We start from the raw sequence: 18,180 nt of genomic DNA, 5'->3' as shown, positions 1-18,180 counted from the left end.
CCTCACGATATATAAATGCCGAATAATGCTTATCAACACTTTGACAGATTGCCATTAGTCTATGGATCGTCCGAATTGGTTTGACGTTTCATGTCAAACCATTTCTGATGGTCCGAGAACGGTTTGATTTTCAATGATACACTGAACCAAACGTCAAATCTCAAACCATTTCCGGTCAACTACAATTTGTATGTATATTGTCTATGGTTTAATTTGATTTGTTTCGTTCATGTTGAAAGAAACGAACCTTATGTACACCGAGTGCAATAGACAAAAGACCAATAAACGAGAAATTATGCAGTGTTGTAATAAGTTAAATGCAATAATACCTTTTTTGTCCATTTTTAATTAATATTTTGGAACCTCAATAAAAAAACCAAAACTCGACGATAAACATTCATTCGGCGAAAAGAACGATTATACCCACTACAGTCGGTGGTGGTGAAATCAAAAGAACATTTTTTTTCAGTGGAATTCGGCATAAATATTGTAGCTCTCTAGACTAGGGATTCCAATCCCGGGCTATTTTAGATACCTATGAATCCCGGGATTGGTAAACATAATCCCTATGAATTCGGGATTGATTTTTTTTTATCAATTTTTATGGAAAATAAAATAAATACGAAAGTATAACAGAAAAAATACTTTTAATAACAAATAACTAAATTATAAATAAACTGAATTAGAATAAAGTTTGATTTATACCCATATGTAAGTTGCCGATTCATTTAATTTTTTCACATAAATTAATAAAAATGAGAAAGATTGAAAAAAACAATGCTTCGCACTTTTAACAAAGTAATTCCACCATGATATCATACGTTTTACGGCAGTTTCGGCTGACTAATTAGATTTATGAAACGGAAAGGCCATACACCACGATTTGCTTTACTATTTTAAATCTCGCTAACCCATTCATTAAGTCTTTACTATCAGAAACAGCAATCTCATATTAAATTCACATTATTATTTATATTACAATATTATTTACTCCATTAAACTTATGTATTTCCAAGATTGCACGTACATAATATTAACAATAAAAATGTTTTAATTAGTTTAATGTAGTAAATTTTACCCTAAAGGGATCTTCCATACACGTAAATAATGTGGAGGTATCAAGCGTCTCTATTCAGATTCGAGCGAAGTGCCCATTCTGTTTCCTGCCATTGTCCCTCTATCCTCGCTTGTATTACCGCGTTTCTATTGAAACAATTTTGAACAAGATCTCGGTGTGCACTTTGTCCCGTTTGCTTTATTTATGGTGGCATGCCTAAACTCAATAAGTTACGTGTAATGGGCCCTCGTTAGTGTTAATTTAACAATTATGTTCTCGTAAGTAATTCATTATAATTCAACAAATGCATCAGGGCGTCGACATGACCTTTGAATCGGACATGAGCAACTTACGTTTACAGAGGTTTCTATCAGACATGTCATTGTGTTTTTAATTCGTACAAGAAATCTACATTGAAGACCGGACGTCATTGTCCGCCTCCGTATGACGCATGCTTGAAGAGCTTATTAAAGAATCTTATTAATAACAATTCTCCTCCAATACAAAAATGAATTTCTAAACAATGCCTTGCGCTACATTTCGCACACGCCATGAGTCTCCATGACGCAGCTACATTCGCAACCTCTATTTTAGCCTTACAACTATTATAGTTATAAACAAGCACTCTCAGTACTCGCAGACGGTTATTCCAGGTTCTCACCTTTCGGTCACACCCAACCATTTACCATTACTCTGGGTTAACCAACGAGACTATTCCCCCACCGTTCACATTCCGAGGGAGAGTCGACAGACGACCCTAGCTGAGGCGAGTGGTTCAGACATTGAAGTTAAATTCCCTCCACCAAACCCGCCCCGTACCACCCTCGGTATTAATCGAGAGTATCACGGGATCCGTCAATTGGTGATGTAAAGCATCTAAGAATTGACCTGGGAGTGTCCTGGGAGAAGATGCCCAAGACTTAGGTTGCTACGCTCAAAGTGAGCTCTGACTGAGTTTACTGAGTTTACTATAATGCAAAGTGCCAGGGAGAGAAAAAGCACATGGAAATTACTAAAAAGAAAATGAAGCTACATGTTTACTGAATCAAAGAACGAAGCTAATCATACAGGCAGCAAAATATATGTGAAAAGATCTTCACGCCCGTAGTAAGACGCCGCAAATTTTTTGGAAGCAAGATAACTGGCCTTAGTAGCAACCAAGTCGGACGGGCTGATAGGTCCAACAGCTGGGTGGACCGACCTCAGATACTCCTATAGGATGTGGTTGGCATCCTGTATTTCCCCTCCGCATGGACGTGTCGGACGGCTTGCAAGTCCAAACTAGAAGAGATTCTAAATTTGACACTTTTGGGAAAGCGCGGGCACCAAGCACTGGCGGCATAAGCCGCGATTCACGATTAAGGTTTCGCCAAAGGTGCTCTCAATCTTTGCCCTGCTGATGTCGGCTTGGACCAGCAGCAGCGCATCGTCTGCGTAGGCGATGATAGTACAGTCGGTTGGAAGCGAAATTTTAAGGAGATTGTCGAAGAGTACGTTCCAGAGAAGGGGCCTGAGGACTGAGCCCTGGGGACATCCCATGCTGGTGTTCCTCTCTATTGTGGTTGATCCAACTCGAAACTCGATCGATCTATTGGTGAAATAACTTTGAATTGACGCGAACAAATTTCCTGGTAGTCTCTTCAGCCGGAACTTTTGAAGTATAAGAGGCCAGGACGCACTATCAAATGCACCTGCAATGTCCAGGAAAACTCCTAGGACGTATTTACGGCGGGAATTTTCAGCAATGGCAATCACATTCCTTATGGCGTCGACTGTTGACTTGCCTCTTCTGAATCCAAATTGCTTATCGGAAAGCGGCGAGTGTGTCTCCAGGTGGACTTTAATCCTGCGGCACAGTAGCTTCTCCAGCACTTTGCCCAGAGCAGGCAGAAGTGTTAGAGGGCGGTAGGCTTTGGGGCTTGACGGTTCTCGGCTGCCAGCTTTGGGGATTACCTTAAGTAAGCCTCTCTTCCAGCAGTCGGGGAATGTGCCGCTCCTGGTGCAGTCACTGAAGAAGGCTGTAATGTCTGGCGCGGCGATGGCCCATGTGCGTTTGACAAGTAAATTGTCAATGCAGTCCGGGCCTGGGGCCTTGCCAGCAATCAACGTGCATACGATGTGGTTGATCTCCTGTTCGGAAGGCAACGATGAGTGATCCGTGTCGATGGGAAGAGAAGCCTCGAAGCGGGCCATTCTTATGGCGTCATCATCCCTGGATTCGTCATCCTGGGGGATGAGGGCCTCGAGGATGACCGCAGCCGTTTCAGACTCAGTACTGGTGAATCCGCCACCCGGTTTCTCGATGCCGTACAAGAGGCTCGTGGTCTGAGTCCCAGCCTCAATGCGCGGTATGGAGGACGCCAGGGGTCCAAACCTCCCTCGATGGTGACGGAATTACGCCAGTAGTCTTTTTTCGCTTGAGTGATTGCTTTCTTGTATTCCATTTGGGGGGATTTGGCCATGGTTGCAAGGGGATCGATGGAGGCAGGTGGTTGCTTGCGCAGGCGTGCACGTTGATGGGCCTTGCGTGCTTTTTTGAAAAGGTCATGTAGGCGCAAAACATGCTGCGTCCACCACGGCGACTGGCTTGGTGGCTTGGGTTTGCAGCGTCCGAGTGAATCTTTGGCTGATCTTGTGATGTCTGCAGTCAGTCGTGAGGCAGCCGAGTGTAGGTACGGAAAACGAGTTCTAGATGTCCTGTCAAGCTTTTTGTTTTGGAAAGCACCTCTTCAAACTTTTCCCAATTCCCGTCGCGCGTTCTAAATCACGTAGGCGTCCTCGGACGATGGCGTCTCTGACGTATCCCCAGAGACGCCATCGTGCGAGGAGTCAGCGGCTAGCTCAAAAGTGATCAACCGGTTATTGCTCATGGAAACGCTCTCATGGACACTCCTGCCAGCTCAGTGGCCAGAGTGATGTCGATGTGGGTGCTTCCGCGGTTTGCATGCGACACAAAAGTCGGCATACTGTTGGGGTAATTGAGAACGACCAGGTTGCGCTGGTGCACCAGTTCCTCGATGACGTCCGCATCGCACAGGGGGATATCCACGGGCGCCCAGAGGGGGGATTGCGAGTTTGCATCCACACAGATGATGACATCCCTGCCACCAACTGCGCGTAGGATGCCGTCGAGCACTGATTCCACGTGTTCCTTTGTGCTCTTAAAGCTGAAGTAGGTGGAAATAACCACCACGCTGCCTTCTCCGAGAAAGCTTATATCCGCGCACACGACTAGCTCAGTTGACAGATGCGAGAGCAACAGCACGCCAAGGTAGGGGTCAAGAGCGAAAACGCAGGCTTTTGGCTCTGCACATCTGGCGCTGACGACAAGGCCCATGCACCCGACTCCCTTTTTAGTGACCTTGGGGCCCTTTTCAGAGCTTCAGTGGTACGGTTCCTGCACCAGCGCCAGAGACATGCCCGCGGCCCGCATAGTCTCAATCAACTCCGCCGAGCCGGCATCGCTCAGGTTGACGTTCAACTGAGCGAAGGTTATCATCGCGTGGCAGTGTAGTCCACCATCGCCCTCTTGCGCAGCTCAGCGTGTAGCCTTGCTGGGCACTCGAGACTGCCGGTGGAATGATCTGACGGCTGCTTATGTTTGTGGCAAGCCACACTATTTAAATTTTAACACACACCAAGGGTGTTTTGGTGTATTTTTTGTCGTAACAGTATTGTATGCTACAGTTTGTTTTGCAATTGAAAATATCGACCTTTTGAAAGTATGGGTAGGTATTTTTTTAGATATCTCGTGTTTATTTTTGTGATCTTACCGAGGCTTTGACTGCGACTCGCTGTCATATCGCCTCTTCTCTTCGAGAAGGGGATCCGTCGATCAGGTCCTCACTCCTATTTTGTTAAATAGCTTTACAATTTTGCCTAGCTCTTCCGTTTTTCTTTATTTCTTTTTTCCACGTCAGTGTTTTATGCACCAGTATCGCTACTCCTCCGTATCCATCCCCTCTGTCTTTTCGATGCATCGTGTAATCATTGAATTTCAGATAGTCTAATTCAGACCTCAGCCAAGTCTCTGAGATTAATGCTATTGATATTTTTTGTCTTATTAAGTAAAGTTCTATATCATTCTTTTTTTGCTTCATACTTTTGGCATTCCATTGTAAAATCCTAATTTGTTTTTTACTATCCGTTTTGTTGCAGAACCTCCCCTAGAATTTCTCCTAAATGTTCTTCTTTGAAGTTTTTGCATACCCAGTCCACTGCTTTAATTATTAGTTGTTTAATGATCTGCTGCCAGTCTCCCCCTTTCAGCAAGACTTTCATAATTTCTCCCATCGCATTAACCTCTGTCTTCCCCTTTCAATGTTTCTTATTTTTTGTAAGCTTTACGCTACTACCTGTAGCTACTATTGTTGAGTCTGAAGCTTCTACCACCACTTCTTCTTTCGTTTTGTTTTCCTTTATTTTTTGAATTATTTCGCTTTCATCTCTTCCCACGATTTTTTTTGTTTCAATATGTCAGCATAGCTGTTACTTAAAATATATTTTTTTTGTTTCCTTGAAAGGTATGTTCATTCTTTTCATTGCTTCTTTGCAATTCTTTTCTTCTTGCAACTTTGGGCATTCTTGGCTGTTTGCCGCGTGGTTACCTTTGCAATTAATGCACGTGATTTCCTCCTTTTTTCGCAGGTTTTGTGGTTTTCTCTACACTTAGGGCACGTTTCTACTTTACTGCCGCAATTGTTCGCGATATGCCCATACCGCCAGCATTTGTAGCATTGCATTACCCTGAATACATACGGTTCTACAGCAAAAGAGACGCCATATATGTAAATTGTTCTCGGCAATATTTTCTCCCCAAATTTAATACTGACTGACGAGGTCTTCGTCAGCTCTCCTGTATCACTTTTTCTTGTCAATCTTGTTGACCTGTTCGCACGTCAATTTCTTTTGTGATGGAGTCAGATGAATATATTCTTAAATCGTGTAAAGATGACTAAAAAACGTTCCGTATGTACTTGAAAAATTTTACTTTTTTGTATATTATTTAATTATTCATTATTCTTCCTCATTTTTCTCATTTTTCTCATGTAATCTTCTTATGTAATTTCTTTATATTTATGTTATTTTACTCTCTATCTCGTTAGGCTTAACTATATTATTATAATGTATATACGGAAACTTTGCTGGTTGCATTAACTTTTTATTATTATATTATAAATTTCTGTAATCAATATGTAACTGTTTGTTTTCCTTAATAAATAAAATAAAAAAAAAAATGAATATACTATTATTATTACGAATATAATAATAAACATAACATTAAAAGGACGCATGTTGAACTTTTATGACAAATTATATTTCATTCGGCTCGCATCATTTACACCCGCGACCCGCAATCCACGCATCGTCTAGTCACGATCTTTTTAGACCATGCCTCAGTTGAGCTATAGCCTTAATGGATTTTATTCCATGCTATGTTCAATAATAATAGTTGAACTTGATAGTCCATGGCCCCACTAATATTCTGGAAGAACAACTAGGTAATGATCAAACCATTCTATGAAGTTAGCCTCGAATACAAACCCAACGTTTCGTACTTAGGATTTCTCTGATTTCTGGATTTACAATCTTTTTTCAATGATTGAGACCACTGTAGTGAGAAAATGCCTCATCTAATCGGAGCAATAGTTTTGAAGCCAATTTGTGCGTAAAGAACCAATCTAAATAATACAGTAATACTCAAGAACTCGATATTTATATGAAATTTTGGCACGCGTACGTTATTCGCCATCCATGATCTATGGCAAAGAGATTATGTACGATAGATATTAAATTGTTTGAAGTGATTGATGCTAATCTGCTTCTACCAACTAGAAAAATTGTGGTATAGCCGTATCCAATAAACTGAAGACTATTATTTGTACACATCCGTGGGAAAGCGACGCCGAAGACGGAGACATTTGTGTGTCATTAACGTTCACAGATACCCTAATCGGGAAAGACAGTCTCATAAATATGTACTAATTTTACGTACATATTGCATTCAAGAACACAGTGGCGCACTCAGGATTTAATATTGGGGGGGCCCAAGGAGGAGAACGTAAATTAGTCCCATAGGCTCTTTTCCTTCTTCATATAATTATTTTTACATATTTTCACAATACACGGCGGTATATTTGTACAGCTTCTCCTAGTTTTTATTAAATTGGAGGCATAACGGCGGTAACCGTTGAGCATGTCATCAGCGACTGGCGGATTGGAGGTGACTAACAGCGACCATGCTGGACATGTACGCCTAGTATGCTAAAACATGCTACAATATTTATGCCGAATTCCACTGAAAAAAAATGTTCTTTTGATATACACCACCACCGATTAGTGGGTGTAGTCGTTCTTTTCGCCGAATGTTTATCGTCGATTTTTGGTTTTTTTAAATTGAGGTTCCAAAATATTAATTGAAAATAGACAAAAAAAAGTATTAGTGCATTTAACTTATACTTACACAAACCTACTCAACACAACATAGCCTAATTTCTCGTTTATCGGTCTTTTGTATATTGCACTCGGTGTACCTACACCATGGCCCCCACATCCTGAAACGGGCCCTCAAGCTAGGATATGTGGCGGCCCCCCTACCTATCGCTAAGATTAAAGGCAGTGTGAAACACTACATTAACGTTTTTCAAATTGTGTTTTAGTTCAAATTAAGGGTACTTATACAGTGAATTATTGGTGATTTTTAATACATCTACTTTAATAATGAAGCTGTCAAATATCGACACATAATAATCATAAAATACATTGCACAATTATATAATCTAAAATGTTCATTGCCATGAAGTATAATAGCGCCGCAGACGACTTTTTTACTATTAAAGCTAATTTATGATGTGTGTTTATCTCACTTATCTGGTCAACCCGAAACGCCGGGCCCCCCACGGCCCGGGCCCCCAGGCTAGAGCCCTGTCAGCCCTCCCCAGCAATGACCTACGCCACTCCGGAATTCGGGTGGACACCGAGATTTTTTTGACAGTTCCATTAAGGATTGGGTTTCTAAAAAAACCCGACATTAGTGTTTTGAAATTTTTGTGTTAGAAATTAAAATCTAAGAAATTTTTCTAAAAAGGGTGCTGGAGAATTACAAATCATTTTTTTGCCGTGTTTTTATTTGTCTAAGCCCAAGGTATACTTTATTGGCTTTAAATTTCAATGTTTAAAATCATTCTGATAATTTTCGTGTTTGGGGGGTGCCAGGGCCCCTTGCCCCCCCCCCTGGGTGCGCCACTGCAAGAACATACTGATTCTACTTATAGCATGATTTAAAAAGTAATCAATTAAGAGCGTACTTCAGTGAAACGGCAAATAATTTTCAGCAATATGTGGGACGTAATTTCGGCCGCGTTGCCAGTCGTCAATTTGTTTTGTGATGGCGTCGGAGGAATTAATTCATAAATCGTGTAAAGATGACCAAAAAATGACACGTATTTACTCGAAAAACAAAACATGTCAATAAGTATATTATTATTATTACTTAAATAACAATAAACATAACATTAAATGGACGCATGTTGAATTTTTATAAGAAATTATCTTTTGTTCGTCACGCGTCGTTTGCACAGTCTGCGCGTCGCCTAGTCACGATCGTTTTAGACCATGCCTTAGCTGAAGTAAAGCCTTAATAAATAAAAATTTTAATCAACCATTTTTTTTATTCAACGAATAATTCACAAGATTTAAGAATGTAACATTCTAATTATAGAACATACATAATTTTGAAAACACTTCTTTAGCATAGTGGTCTATGTGCGTGGGCGCGGTACCCGAGAGATGTAGGTTCAATTCCTGCGGGTATCTTACTTTTTTCAAAAAGATTTTTTCTATTGGTTATAATATATTAAGTGTTTTCAAAATTATGTATGTTAAATAACATTTTATTTTACAGACTGCAGGAAAACAACGCCTCAAGGAACAGTTAATGTCATAAATGGGACAAATGCGGCTAAGTACGAAACGTTGGGTTTGTATTCGAGGCTAACTTCATAGAATGGTTTGATCATTACCTAGTTGTTCTTCCTGAATATTAGTGGGGCCATGGACTATCAAGTTCAACTATTATTATTGAACATAGCATGGAATAAAATCCATTAAGGCTATAGCTCAACTGAGGCATGGTCTAAAAAGATCGTGACTAGACGATGCGTGGATTGCGGGTCGCGGGTGTAAATGATGCGAGCCGAATGAAATATAATTTGTCATAAAAGTTCAACATGCGTCCTTTTAGTGTTATGTTTATTATTATATTCGTAATAATAATAGTATATTCATTTTTTTTTTATTATTTTATTTATTAAGGAAAACAAACAGTTACATATTGATTACAGAAATTTATAATATAATAATAAAAAGTTAATGCAACCAGCAAAGTTTCCGTATATACATTATAATATAGTTAAGCCTAACGAGATAGAGAGTAAAATAACATAAATATAAAGAAATTACATAAGAAGATTACATGAGAAAAATGAGAAAAATGAGGAAGAATAATGAATAATTAAATAATATACAAAAAAGAAAAATAAAAAAAGTAACATAAAAAATAAAAGAATTAATATATATAATATGTATAAGTAAATACATTATATATCTATTTATACAACATTTTTGAGATAGCATGTTTAAATGAAACAGGTGAATTATTAAAAGGGTCAACGGTGGAGAAATACATACCTATTATAATTTAAACAAGAGCGCCGAATAAAGGAGTTTTGTGCATAATTAGAACCGCTACGACTGATATGGTACAAAGTTTGGTTTCGCGTAAATCTTGATGGACAATGGAAACTCACCCTTTCGAGTAGGTTTGGCGAGTCAACAAAACCATCGATAATTTCAAAAAGAAAATATTGATCAGATATAGAACGTCGACTTTCCAAAGATGGTATCATAAAATTTGCAGCGGTCGAAGTAGAATTAGATAAATCATAACAGTAGGCTTTAAAATTAACGTGCTTGCGAAATCGCTTTTGCACCGCTTCGAGCCGATTTATATAAGTAACGTACTGTGGATTCCATACGACAGAGGCATACTCAACTAAGGATCTAACATAAGAGAAGTAAAGAACCTTCAGAACATCAGGTGATCTGAATGGTTTAGAGATCCGAAGGATAAAACCTAGTAATTTTAATGCTTTATTGATGGTTTCATTGATATAAGCGTTAAAATTCATTTTATTATCCATTATAACACCCAGGTCACGTATTTTTGAGCTGCGTTTCAAGGGTTCGACTCCTAGTTTGTATGTTGTGATGACGGGGTTCATACTTCTGGAGAATGTTATTGACGAGCATTTGTTGACGTTTAGATAAAGGTGATTCAGTTGACAGTATCTATACAGTCTATCTAAGTCAGATTGTAACTCAATACAATCATCGACTGAAGAGATATTTTTATATATTTTTGTGTCATCTGCATAGATGGAAAATTGTGAGTTAAGAAAACAGGTGCTCATATCATTAATATATAAGATGAATAATAAGGGACCAAGGTGGGACCCCTGCGGTACTCCAGATGGAATGTGTATAAAACTGGAGACGAATCCTTTAATTGCAACAGCTTGCGACCGATTTGAGATGTATGAAGAAATCCAACGGAATAAATCCCCGTGAATCCCCAGGGCCCAGAGTTTTTAAAGTAAGATGCAGTGATTGATTTTGTCGAAAGCTTTAGAAAATTCTGTATATATAGCGTCCACTTGTGTTTTACTGCCCATTGAATTAAGTATGAAATCAGTGAATTCGAGTAGGTTATTTTCTACGGAGCGTCTCCTAAAAAAACCATGTTGATTTGGTGTGATGAAGTTACGTAGAGCTGCAAAAATATGGTCGGAAATGATCTTTTCTAACAATTTTCCGAAAATAGGAAGTTTGGATATCGGCCTGTAATTAGTTATGACGCTTTTGTCCCCACTTTTAAATATTGTAGTAATTAATGCTTTCTTCCATACATCAGGAAAACATCCGCTTTTAACAGAAAAGTTAAATAAAATTGATAATGGGGAGGCCAATTCTTCTCCACAAGAAGCAATCAAAATGGGAGGAATACGATCAGAACCGGCGCCTTTATTTATGTCTATGTTTTTGATGTATGAAAGAACTGATGACGGAGTGAATATTATTGAATTAATTATCATAGTGCTAACATCTTGCAAAACAGGTGTTTGTAAGGATGACGGAATAAATACAGATTTAAAATAGTCGTTGAATAAATTACATATAGATTTGCCATCCGAAACAATTTTTTCATCAAGGAGCATTTCAACGGGAATATTGGACCCATTGGATTTGGATTTAACGAATGACCAAAAAGATTTTGAGTTTCGCTTAATGGATTTTTCTGCCCGTAAGATGAAGTCTTCATAACATTTTTAGCAAGGCGTTTTTGCCTTTTTCTTAAAATGACAAATGTATCATAATCTATGGGGCTACTGTACTTTTTCCATTTCTTATGATACTTTAGTTTTTCATTTATAACTTTTATTAGGGGTTTGGAAAACCAGGGAGGATAATGATGAATTGGAGTTATGCATTTTTTCGGTACGTTAGTATCAATTAACTCCCAAAGTTTAGCATAGAAACAAGCCGATGCCTCTTCCATATTCATGTTTGATAACATAATAGTTTCCCAAGATACTGCAGAGAGATCCTTTTTGAGTTTGGTATAATCGCAATTTTTAAATAAATATGTCTCACGAACAGTCGCATGTAACGTTTTCTTATTGGTTATACTAAAATTAATAATAAGGGATTTATGATGTGCGTCTTCTGGAGTAAGGGGTGTAATACACGAGGTAACCACGCAGTTACTAATGTCAGAAATTACAAGATCAAGAATACGATTATTAATATTACAATTAGAGTTAAATTGATGCATGTTCGTGAAGGATAAAAAATCAGTTAAACTGGTACAAAACGGATCAATGTTGTAATCAGGGTTGAGATAGTTGACGTCATCAGATGATGTCCAGTCTAAATTTGGAAGATTGTTTTCTCCTACCATAATAAAAACTTCATCAGTATGAGAATGATATATGGTAGAGATTTTTTCCAAGTGCGCGCTAAGATTGGTTTTAAAATCGGTTCCGCGTGGATGGTAGGAACAACATAGATTTATAATTTTAGCGAGACTTTCAGTCTTCAGGGTAACCCAAAGATCCTCAGCACTACTATTCCATTGAGGCTGAAGGGATGCACTGAATTCCAATTTCACTGCGATTAATACACCACCACCCATTTTTTTCCCAACTGATTTATAATCGCGATATCGGCGAAAAATGTTATACCTAAAGTCAATTAGCTCGTGATCCCTAATTTCGTCCAAAAGCCAAGTTTCAGTAAGACAAATTATATCATAGTCGCAGTTAAGGACACTATTTAAAAAGTCGTGCGTCTTCGTGCGGACTCCACGTACGTTTTGATAATAAATTTGGATATCAGAGCCTGAGATAACTTAAGTAATAAATAGTTAAATAAAAATATATCGTTGCACCAATAAAGTTAATTACACAAAATAATATGATATTCCTCGGTATCTCAAGATTAATAAAAAGTGAAGTGCTCACGAAGGTGAGTTTCATTGTATAGTTTATTTCATTTTCCCTAATTCTTCCTCTTTTGCTATACAAATAGCCGGGGAGGTATCGTTTTTCCTTGTGAAAATTCGACCATTTCTGACCCAGGTATAAGTAAACCCCAGATCTTTTGCCTTGGTTTTAGTAAGTTTCAGCAGTATTTTGTTTTGTTTAGTCAGATGTTCGTTAATGTACACTGGGAGTGATGATCCTGGAATGCCGATATCGGCAGAATGTAGCATTTTTCCGCTGGATTTAGATTTTCGCGCTCCCGATATTATTTCAGCTTTCATATCCCTACGGCAAAGCCTTAATATAATTGGGTTGTGTCTGTTTGGAACGGGCGTGAATTGCTTAATTCTTGAGACATAATCGACATCATTGGGAGGAATGGCTACTCCGATTTTGGCCCCTAGCATAGAGACAATTTTACGGAGGTCTTCGTTTTTTCTTTCTGGAATTCCAATTATCTCCACATTAAGAGGACGTTCTACAGAATTGGCCTTGAGAATTGAAAATATGATTTTTTAACATGTGGTCCATAATATCTGGTCTACTAGTTAATATAAAAAGGTCGTGTCAAAGTTGTTTGTGTTAATAAATTTGCTCTGTGACTGATCCGACTCATATTTCACATTTATTTCATCAGGGCTGTCGAAGACATAAATCATAATATATATTTATAATTTTAAATTTTTATTTATAATATATATTATTTAAGTTTTGTGCATCTAATGCCGGGTCCATACTGGCAACAAGTTTATTTGCTGGCAACCTCGTTAGATTTTACGATAATTATTGTAAAATTTCTTAAGCAATTATGGTAAGTATCGTAAAATTTAATGAGGTTGCCAGCAACTTGTTGCCAGTGTGGAAATGGCTTAATATCCACTGTGGTTCACGTAGTGGCATGGACCTGGGGTTAGCTAATTCAGGAAGTCAACACCCATGATAGAATTTTTTCCAGTTTTGGTTGCATTATATTCCAAAACTCTTCTGTAAAAATCGTTTCCGAGTTTATAAATGGAAATTTCTCGGTGTACATAGTAAACAAACCTACGAATAAAAAAAGACAAAAAGGAACATACTGATTCATCGCAGTAAAATCTGGTAATCAAATTCGCCATTTTGAAAAGCGACGATTTTGCGTAAACAAATATCACGTGGTCTGTACGTGTGCGGCAAACTTCGAATGTGTTTGTAATTTTGTGCAAAGTGCGAATGTAATGTTTTCAAATAATTGATATGGATTAATTATACAATCGTATTATTTTCTTGAAATCATAAACATACTATAATAGTATTTGAGTATCAACCTATGTTCAATTTGAATTGGGTTATAATAATAATATACCCGTATATATATCAATAGTATGTTTGCTACAAAATCCACCCAAGTTATCAGTACGTACTTGCACAGGTTTGATTAAAAACCATGATGAAATTAACATTTAAAAAATATGAATGCTTAATATTATTTTGACAGCCCTGTTTTCTGATCGGCATCATGTCGCAGGTGTTCATAAAATAATAATAATTCTCCGCGCGGCAGAAATTATCAGTAATAATAATAATATTTCTTGAAATAAAATCTCCGATGATTAGTGATTTTTGCGAAAAGATCGATTTAAATTGACGTAGTTACGACGCCGAGGTCCTTTTTATACTAAATTATATTTGAACGGCGGGCTCTTCAGCGGGCCCTTAAGGAGACGATCCCACTGAGCATTTTTGTTATTTTCTTCTTGAAGGTCATTTAATTTAATTTTGACCGCTTCTAAATGGGTTTCTAAATTGTTTATTTTGTTAATTTTGTTTTCAAGTTCTTTAAACTTCTTGTCGAAGGACAAGAATTTTTCGTCCATAAAATTTAAGTATTTTTTTATGTCTAAAATTTCTTTTTTTAGATCTTTAAATTCCAAGATATCAATTTGAATGCCCTTAACTACATTAAATATGTCAGTCAAACTGGGATTATCATGTGATTTCTGTGAACCGACGACAGATTTAGCAGGGGTATTAGTGGCGTCACACTTACTGCAGCTAGCGCACTTCCATTTTGATCGGGTGCTGGAGGTCATTTTTTTGAATGTTGAAGCAGGTAATCCGATACACTGATGATGGAAGGATAATTTGCAAGTACTGCATTCCAAGTCAGCTGCAGCTCCTGTCGTCAACGCGCAGTTTAAAATAGCACACGGCATCGCGAGTATTATTATGGTAAAATATAGGTACTTGTAAATAATATCGTTGAGCGCGGTACAATAATAATGATTATAATAATTGGCTATTACTGCTAATTGATCACAGCACTGGCACAAACAGAATGAACAAAAATTGGAATCAAATTTAGGTTATGTAAGTTACTGCACGGGTATAAAATATTATTTATAAAATATTGATTTGTTTTAACACATTAATAATTAAATAAAGATTAATCAATATATTTATGTACATAAGTCACACACTGTTGTTATTGTCGTATACGGTTATGTAATATTAAAAGAATTTACTTTTTAAAATCAATTATCGAGCGGATAAAACAAATCGACCGTTCACTACGGCGGCTACGGAATGTACATGTTTTCTTTTTCAAGTACATACGGAACGTTTTTTAGTCATCTTTACACGATTTAAGAATATATTCATCTGACTCCATCACAAAAGAAATTGACGTGCGAACAGGTCAACAAGATTGACAAGAAAAAGTGATACAGGAGAGCTGACGAAGACCTCGTCAGTCAGTATTAAATTTGGGGAGAAAATATTGCCGAGAATAATTTACATATATGGCGTCTCTTTTGCTGTAGAACCGTATGTATTCAGGGTAATGCAATGCTACAAATGCTGGCGGTATGGGCATATCGCGAACAATTGCGGCAGTAAAGTAGAAACGTGCCCTAAGTGTGGAGAAAACCACAAAACCTGCGAAAAAAGGAGGAAATCACGTGCATTAATTGCAAAGGTAACCACGCGGCAAACAGCCAAGAATGCCCAAAGTTGCAAGAAGAAAAGAATTGCAAAGAAGCAATGAAAAGAATGAACATACCTTTCAAGGAAACAAAAAAAATATATTTTAAGTAACAGCTATGCTGACATATTGAAACAAAAAAAATCGTGGGAAGAGATGAAAGCGAAATAATTCAAAAAATAAAGGAAAACAAAACGAAAGAAGAAGTGGTGGTAGAAGCTTCAGACTCAACAATAGTAGCTACAGGTAGTAGCGTAAAGCTTACAAAAAATAAGAAACATTGAAAGGGGAAGACAGAGGTTAATGCGATGGGAGAAATTATGAAAGTCTTGCTGAAAGGGGGAGACTGGCAGCAGATCATTAAACAACTAATAATTAAAGCAGTGGACTGGGTATGCAAAAACTTCAAAGAATGACATTTAGGAGAAATTCTAGGGGAGGTTCTGCAACAAAACGGATAGTAAAAAACAAATTAGGATTTTACAATGGAATGCCAAAAGTATGAAGCAAAAAAAGAATGATATAGAACTTTACTTAATAAGACAAAAAATATCAATAGCATTAATCTCAGAGACTTGGCTGAGGTCTGAATTAGACTATCTGAAATTCAATGATTACACGATGCATCGAAAAGACAGAGGGGATGGATACGGAGGAGTAGCGATACTGGTGCATAAAACACTGACGTGGAAAAAAGAAATGAAGAAAAACGGAAGAGCTAGTCAAAATTGTAAAGCTATTTAACAGAATAGGAGTGAGGACCTGATCGACGGATCCCCTTCTCGAAGAGAAGAGGCGATATGACAGCGAGTCGCAGTCAAAGCCTCGGTAAAATCACAAAAAAACACGAGATATCTAAAAAAATACCTACCCATACTTTCAAAAGGTCGATATTTTCAATTGCAAAACAAACTGTAGCATACAATACTGTTACGACAAAAAATACACCAAAACACCCAGCGATGCTCTTTGCCATCGTCATTTGGAATAAATATTATAAACCTTTTGATTTGTTAAAATGATGCATCTCAATAAAAAAAAACAAATTTATTTGCATACCCATTATATTCATATCTCTATTTAGCAATAATTTATAATGATACATATTACGAGGGTGGGTCAATAATTCCTTAGAAAAAAGCATTAAAACAGTTTTTATTTTTGTATTTTTTTTATTTCTCAACATAATCTCCTTGGAGCTCAATACACTTGGTTAGACGTTTCTCAATTTTTTTTAAACCGTCAGAAAAATAAGTTTTCGGAAGGTCCTCAAAATAAGCATTTGTCCGATCGATGACTTCTTCATTTAAAAAAAAACGTTGTCCACTTAGCCATTTTTTTAAGTTTGGGAAAAGGAAAAAGTCACTGGGGGCTAAATCTGGCGAATACGGTGGGTGGTCGACCAATTCAAACTTCAATTCTTCAATTTTAGCCATTGATCGTAAACATGTGTGAACACGGGCATTGTCCTGATGAAAGAGGATTTTTTTCCTGTTTAAATGAGGCCGTTTTTCTTCAATTTTGTTTTTTAGCTGGTCCAATAAAGATGCATAATAATCCCCTGTTATTGTTTTTCCTTTTTCCAAATAGTCAACGAAAATAATTCCACGTGCATCCCAAAATACAGTAGCCATAACCTTACCAGCTGATTTTACGGTTTTCGCCTTCTTTGGACATGGTTCGCCTTTCGCAATCCACTGCTTTGACTGTTCTTTCGTCTCGGGAGTATAGTGGTGTATCCATGTTTCATCTACAGTCACAAAGCGATGAAAAAATTCATCCGGATTGCGTTTCATGAGCGACAACAGGGCTTTAGAGGCCACCACCCTATTGCGTTTATTGCCGACTGTGAGCAAACGCGGCACCCATCTTGCAGAAATTTTTTTCATGCCCAATTTGTCATGTAAAATAGAAATGACGCTACCTTTTGAGATCCATGTAACCTCAATTATCTCACTCAACTTTAATCTTCGGTCACTTACCACCATATCGTGGATTTTATTGATCATTTCTGGTGTAGTCACCTCTACAGGACGTCCTGAGCGTGGTTCATCCTTTGTTGATGTACGACCACGTTTAAATTCATTTAACAAGTTATAAATAGTTGCAAGTGAAGGAGCAGATATGCCGTGAACTAAATCCAACTCATTTTTTATTTCCTTTGGTGTTAACCCTTTTATATTAAAATATTTAATAACAGCTCTAAACTCAATTTTCTCCATTTTTCCATTTTCCACAAGCAAATTTTTTTTTAAATGTACGAGAAACACACAACAACCCGACCAATCTGATTGAAACTTCGCAGCATACTGAATCGGTAGTGCCGCTGCATGAAAACAAACCGCTTACAGTACTAGTCGCGCCACCTGTCGGCTTTTCTAAGGACTTATTGACCCACCCTCGTATATAAGTATGCATCGTTTCCTGGACTTTAGTTCACAAATTAAAAAAATCTATATAAATATATCATAAATTTCATAATTTTCGCTAAGAAAATCATCAGAAACATATCTGACATATAAAATCAAAATTACAAAATATTGTCGCCAAAATAAATAGAATTG

Source organism: Rhyacophila brunnea, unplaced genomic scaffold (assembly GCF_057557595.1).
Source record: "Rhyacophila brunnea isolate RB1 unplaced genomic scaffold, BYU_Rbru_1.0 scaffold_22, whole genome shotgun sequence".
Taxonomy (NCBI): Eukaryota; Metazoa; Arthropoda; class Insecta; order Trichoptera; family Rhyacophilidae; genus Rhyacophila; species Rhyacophila brunnea.
This window is presented reverse-complemented; position numbering follows the sequence as displayed.